This window comes from Alosa alosa, chromosome 2 (genome assembly GCF_017589495.1).
Source record: "Alosa alosa isolate M-15738 ecotype Scorff River chromosome 2, AALO_Geno_1.1, whole genome shotgun sequence".
In the NCBI taxonomy this organism is placed as follows: Eukaryota; Metazoa; Chordata; class Actinopteri; order Clupeiformes; family Clupeidae; genus Alosa; species Alosa alosa.
Genome location: NC_063190.1, coordinates 18,289,589 through 18,296,660, shown reverse-complemented (window position 1 = coordinate 18,296,660; position 7,072 = coordinate 18,289,589).

Here is a 7,072-nt window from a genome sequence, read left to right as displayed (position 1 = left end):
AATCAAGAAGACGCCTATGTAGTCACAAAGCCAGAACTGAGAGACTCAGGAGAAGTTTTTATCCCCAGGCCATCCGAACTCTGAACTCACACTATACTGACTTTGCACACATTCACTCCTCAGCACTCTCAAACATTTCCCAACTCTGAACTCACACTATACTGACTTTGCACTCATTCCCTCCTCAGCACTCATGACCCCCCACACACACACACACACCCACACACACCTACAAGACTTTTAGCACTTTTACATCCCTCTCCCTATGCTACAGACCTTTTATTTATTTTCTTATTTCATCACACGTCAAAACACACACATACACACACACACACACACACACACACACATATCTGACTTTCTCCAACTTTTGCACACTTTTTATTTATTATTTTTGATTTCTCCTCCATCTACCCATGTCCTTGATTGCCTAGCCTTTCTGCCCATGGTGGTGGTTCGATTGGTCAAGGTGGTGGATGCTCAGAGGTGCACACAAGAAGTGATATATGGAGACAACTGGGCAGGAGAAAACACACGCTGGTTGTGCAGGATTGGAAATTGGTTTTAGCAATATATGACTTAAATATGGTGGATATGGTCATTACAATCTGTTAGTTTGCATAGATTGGAAGAAATACTTAGATGCCTTGATTACAGTTTTTTACAACTGTTTACACCCGTTTTCAAAACTCGGTGTCTATTTTTCAAAACTCCACAGACAAAACTCACAATTGTTTACACAAAATGCAAAACGCCTCAAATCTCCAGCAAAATGACACACACCATTCAAAATGTCATAAACACATCTCAGAAGCAAACACTTTGTCATAATATGACATTTTGGATACATCATGTACACACTGTTGCTCAAAATCTAAAGCTCTTCTGTCTTGGGCTTTACTGTATGTATTACCATACAATAGTGAAAGTTACGGTATCTACAGAGAGAAGTTGAAATACAACATAAAAATGTTGTTGGCTGCATACTGTATTCGCAACAGCAAATTATTTGGGAAAAATCACTATTTACTATTTATTTGCTGTTACGAATATGGTATGCAGCCAACAAAAAAACAAAAAAAAATAAAAAGCAAAATACAATGACCACCAGATGTACATGGAGTTTTGAAAACGCTGACTTTGCCTAAGATGGAAATGACTGACTACTATCAAATTATTTGTGTGTGTATGTGTGCATGTGTGTGTGTTTCTGTGTGTTAGTGTGTGTGTGTGTGTGTGTGTGGGGGGGGTTGTGTATGTATTCATAGGCCTATAGCAGAAACAAACATTCCTAAGCATTCCTAAGGCATTTCTGGAGGCACAGAAAAATGTATTGAGCTAATGGTAACTTAACAAAAATAGAGTAAAAAAGACAAGTTTTACATAAAGTCGACTTTTTGTAGAATATTACTGTAGCTTACTGTAGCAGATACTTCCTTTCAAAGTATCTGCATTGGTTCTGAACATTTCAATCGGAAATCCTCTAGGAGCAGATTGAAAGGGTCCATACCTACATAGAGAGCATCATATCGAGAGTATTCATAGGCCTATACTAAGGTAATGATTGGCAGAGGTGGAGGAAGTACTGAATCTCAGTACTTAAGTAAAAGTACAAATACACAGAGAAATATTTACTTTAGTAAAAGTAAAAGTATCACAATGACAACCCTACTTAAGTAAAAGTAAAAAGTACCTGCTTTTAAATGTACTTTAAGTATTAAAAGTAAAAGTATTTGCATAATGATTTATTCTCTTAATATCTATATTCTAAAAGAAAGATTAGTATGGGCTGTGGCATTTTAATTAAGCTAGTTTTAGGTTATACTCGACTAGATTTAAGCTAATGCAATTGTGCTTACCAGCTGTGGCCCAGTTTACATTCTGACCTAAAATTCTAGAGACTGTAATTCTGGTTATCTACTAGGGTGATCTGCTGAGTAAAATATCATTCAGCAAAACACGAGAGCCTGAAGTTTAACGGGGTAGACAAGGGAAACGTCGGATGGATCGTAATGCCAATTCTGCTGATTGAACAGAAAAGTTGCTGAGAAAGGTGTTATGATTAGGTTCAGTTTCACTTGCGCAGACGCACATAGACATTGAATGAGCGCTCACATTTCTACCCCCCAATTGTAGGCTATGCCTCTTTATTTGATCACACACACTTAAGAAATATTTCCTAATCTGGAAAATGCTACGTTTTTTTCGGCCAGCGGTTCTATAATAGTCTACCATTCATTTGTGCCGCAAATGATCAGACGTGTGACAGAAGCATGGACATAGCCTGTAACTTTGCTGATCCGCGGATAGCAATCTCATCGCAGAGGAGGCCCTAACGCTTCAGATAACAGACAGAGAAAGGCACAGAACACAGTTGCATGTCCAGTGTAGCCATGGGTCTGGTGAATATAGCCTACCGAATGCAGATGGCTACAAGCTCACGCTTTGCCTGGTCTAGATTAGAAGCTTATGTTTTAAAGATTTAGAAGCTGGGCACATAGCGCTCCAGAATCTTTGGTAGCAACCCAGCCGCCTGGTAAAACAAACGTGTTTGTCAGAGAGAATTGCTGTAAAATGTAACGAAGTAAAAGTCAAAAGTAGGCTATGCACTATAAATTCTACTTAAGTAAAGTACAAATACGTGGAAAATTTACTTAAGTACAGTAACGAAGTATTTGTACTTCGTTACATTCCACCACTGATGATTGTATGGTGTTCAGTAAAGTAATGAGTGTTTACACATGTGAAGAGAGAGATTGAAGCACTGGTGATTTAGTGTGGCATTTTGATGGGTTGTGTTTGAAAAACAAAATCAAGTTACTTCCTGTTAGATTTTTGTGTGTTAGGTAGAAAATAACATGTAACTCGTGCACCAACCCCCTGAACCAATTCTGCTAAACTACAAGCACAATTTCTGCTTTACACTCAAATTACAGTTCTAAAGCACACTTTTTTCAAAACACTACCCACAATTCACTGCATTTGGCACAATTTTCACGAAGAAGATCTCTTATTTTCACAAGGAACACACTGCCATTCAAATTCTAGGGCTGTATTTTGCACCCTGGCGGATGGCGTAAAACTCGTTTTCCACCAGGCGCTAAGTTTAATTCCTTATTTTGCACGTTTATTTTTTAAACAATGCGCCCAGGGGTGTGGCAATTAACAACTTAGGGAGTGGCTTAGCGCATTGTCTAAAATCGCTCGCTATTGTACACCTGGTCAGAAGTCTATGGCGAGTTGTTTATATGTTATTTTAAGAGCGCATTGTCAACAGTCATATTGGCGGGTGCACAACGCACCATCCTTCTATCATCCATGAATGCACACCAGCGCACGTCCATGCAAAACATTACAAATTGCATGATTACAATGGGAAACATAATTAGAATAAAGATATTACGAAATACTGTACATCTCATGATGAGTAGTTATTCACCATCATTGGCAAACTGGTAATGGCGGTTAAAAGTGATATGGGAGAGGCGAGAGACACGTATGGAGCACAGCTGAAGACGCACTGTCACGAGATAAGCAACTCCAACTTTCCAGCCTATGTTTTCGTTGGTAACCCATAGTGAAAGTAACTGCATATAACTGTCTTGTCGTTGACTGACACCATGGAGAAGTTAGTTTCACTTTGCCAATGAGTTCAAATAATAGAGTGCAAATGCGTGAAGGCTATGCTAGGTTTTATTAAAGCATGGTTTAGTGGAATGACTATTCTGTACGGTCTCGCAAGCAGCCTCCTTCAAATGCGCTGTTGAATGTTACTTTTTTCTGAATGCTTACTGTAAAAAACCTAGGAACACGAAATACGAAAACCCTCCCAATGTGGACTGGACATCCTACTAAATTTGAATAAGCTTTTGACGAGTGACGATGTGCTTTTGACTTTCATGATAGGGCCCCTAAAATTAATTGCCCTACTATGCACACTGACTCATCACATGGGCAAACACCTGTCACACAGTTTTACAATCAGTAATCAGAGCTTTAGTAGTGTGATGTGGATGAGGTGCTGTGGCCAGACCGAAACAGAAGAGAGGTTGCAGCATAGTTTTTTTTTACTCTAACTGTATACAGTAAATTCTTCTGTTGTTTTGTATGTAGACCACTGTACTGTATGTGCAACTTTGTGTTGGTTGGGATGTACTCTGTGTACATTGTTTTGTGGGGGAAAATAAAATATATTTGTTACTGTGCATTTGTGTGTTCCGAGTATAAAAACAATATTCTCAAATATTTTACAACACACTTATGTAAGTGTAACACTAATAAAAAAAAGACCTATGTCATTATGATGAATGGAGAAAAAGTGTTTTCCATTCATCATAGTGTTTTACATTGAGCACGTCAGTGTTCAACTGGTTCTTATAAATGACTATTTATATAATGTGTTGGAGCTATATTAAAGTCAAAGTCAAAGTCAAAGTCTGCTTTATTGTCAATTTCTTCACATGTCAAGACATACAAAGAGATCGAAATTGCATTTCCTACTATCCCACGGTGGAGACAAGACATATTTTACCAATTAGGTCCACAGACAAACATAACATTCAAGTAAACAATATAAAAAGTAAAAATAAGAAGGCACATACAATGAAGAAATAAGAGCAGCAAAATTTGGTAGAAATTGTGCAATTGTGCATACAGTAGACAGTCAATATAATAGTGCAAAAGTCAGGCCAATAAATGGCTGAGGTAGTTTTGTTTGACCTAAGTATGCAAGTGGCATAGTGGTGCAAGTTATTTAAGAGCAGCAGAAGTGTTCAGGACAACAGGACAACAACAACAAGTTGCAAGTGTGCAAGTGTACAAGTGGAGTAGTGCAAGTGGAGTAGTGCAAGGCAGCCATTTTGGGTCTAAAAGTCCAGGATGTTATGTAGCTGAGGGTGGAGGGGGGAGAGGGGGGAGAGAGTTCAGGATCCCTACAGCCTGGTGTATGAAGCTGTTGGTGAGTCTGGTGGTGGGGAGCGCAGGCTTCTGTACCTCTTCCCAGAGGCAGTAGATCAAACAAATTGTGAGCCGGGTGACTTGCATCACTCACAATTTTGGTCAGCCTTGCAGGTGAGGTGGGAGGTGTAAATGTCCTTCAGGGGAGGGGAGAGAAGCACCAATAATCCTTCCAGCTGTGTTCACTATGCGCTGCAGGGCTTTCCTGTTGTATTCAGTGCAGCTTCCGCCCCACACAGCGATACAGCTGGAGAGGATGCTCTCAATGGTGCCTCGGTAGAATGTGGTCATGATGGCTGGTGGAGCACTTGCTCGCCTGAGTTTCCGCAGGAAGTACAGGCGGCGCTGAAATTAGTTTGCTTTCAGTAGTGGTAAATTTGTTAGCTAATTTGTTTATTATGATTTTGCTCACATTAGTAATTTTGGTGATATTCTTTTGCTTGTTATTTGTTTTGATTTATATGTTTAGTCTTTATTTTTGGTTAGTTACTACAATATTTGGTTTAGACACCTGAGGGCAGTAGTGGGCACAGGTAAAGGTGAATATAGGTTGGAAGTAGGAGGAGGCCTGTATGCACCTGGTGGGTGTGGGTGTGGTGGGCATATGTTTTTTTTACCAGTGCAAGAGATGCTGTATTGTTTGCTGCAGCTTTTGATTGTACATTTTCATTTTGCAGGAGAATTGAGGGGTTTTGCCCATTGTGTGTGTGTTTTTTGATTTGTGTGTAGAGTTCTGAGAGTATGAGGCATGTTTTCAGAAAATGTGTGTAAACAATCGAGAAAAACTGTAATTATGTTGGATAACTGAAATGAGTTAGAATCTGGAGAAACTCTAAAAACTCAAACACAAGTTTTAGTAAAATTGTACAAATGCATTTTCTCTTTTCTGAAATGTCCCTCAGATTGACAGACTGTTTATTTTGCCATACGTTTGCTTTTCATGGAGAATTAAAACTCTGTCAATGGGGAGCTATGGCACAAGAGACACTGTATCACAATTGAGTCTCAGTACCCATGGGGTCCCAGGTGTGATTTTGTCCAGTGGTTAATTCCCCACCCCATCCCTCTCTCTCTCTCTCTCTCTCTCTCTCTCTCTCTCTCTCTCTCTCTTTCTCTTTCTCTCTCTCTATATGAAGGTAAACATATACTTTAATATTTTTTACAAAAGATACAGGTAAAGCACAGAGGAAAGGAGAGAGAGAAACACAGAGAGAGAGAAACAGTGGGATCATGCGGAGAATGGAAGGAGAAGCAAAACACACTCGTAAGATACCTGGTGCATATTGTCATTTTTAAATGTAATACATTTCTGTGGTCTGGGGAAATACAGCATGCTGTTACTTGCAAAACATGAGAAAACATTAGAAAAAAATCCACAATCCATCCATATTTGCAGTGTTGTTGCAGTTAGGTGGGTTGACGGTGCATGCCATGTATCCTTCATATAATTCTTCATCTTTAAGCGCCTCAGTTATTCATAGAGTAGGACTGACGTAACAAACAGCACGCTCCTCTAAACAAGTTCTAAACAGAAAATGCAAAGACTTATTGTGCAAAGAAGAATGCATTTAGAGCAGGAACAAATAAACAATGCCCTCTGTATTACAGTATTCTTCTCTAACAGCCCAGGAGTCTCTTCCATTCTGCTCCATTCTATTCTATAGTCCATTTTGGTTATTTCCACCGAGTCTAAAGCTGATGAGTTTTAAATTAAATGATAATAATAATAATAATAATAATAATAATAATAATAACTAGATGTACCGCAGAGCGGTACAAAATATGACTGCCGCCCAGTCCAGCACATTTTTTCCACAAAAATAAGTCACTCTTGTCAAATTGTCAATTTCCTACTTTGTTCCTTTTTTTGTGTTTGTAATTGAGTGTGTGTGTCATGAGCTCTCTCTCTGCCTGGTAACACACGCTGATTGAAGTCTGACCTCCACCTGTTCCTGCTCTGCTCTGCTCTGCCTCACCCTCGTTACCTACCAGCTGCACTGCATTCACCACTCATCATGCCCTGTATATAAAGCCTTGCTTTTCAGTCCACACTTGTCAGATCGTCTGCAACCAGCACCAGTTACCTGCCTGTTTTGGAAAACGCCTCTGACTCTTT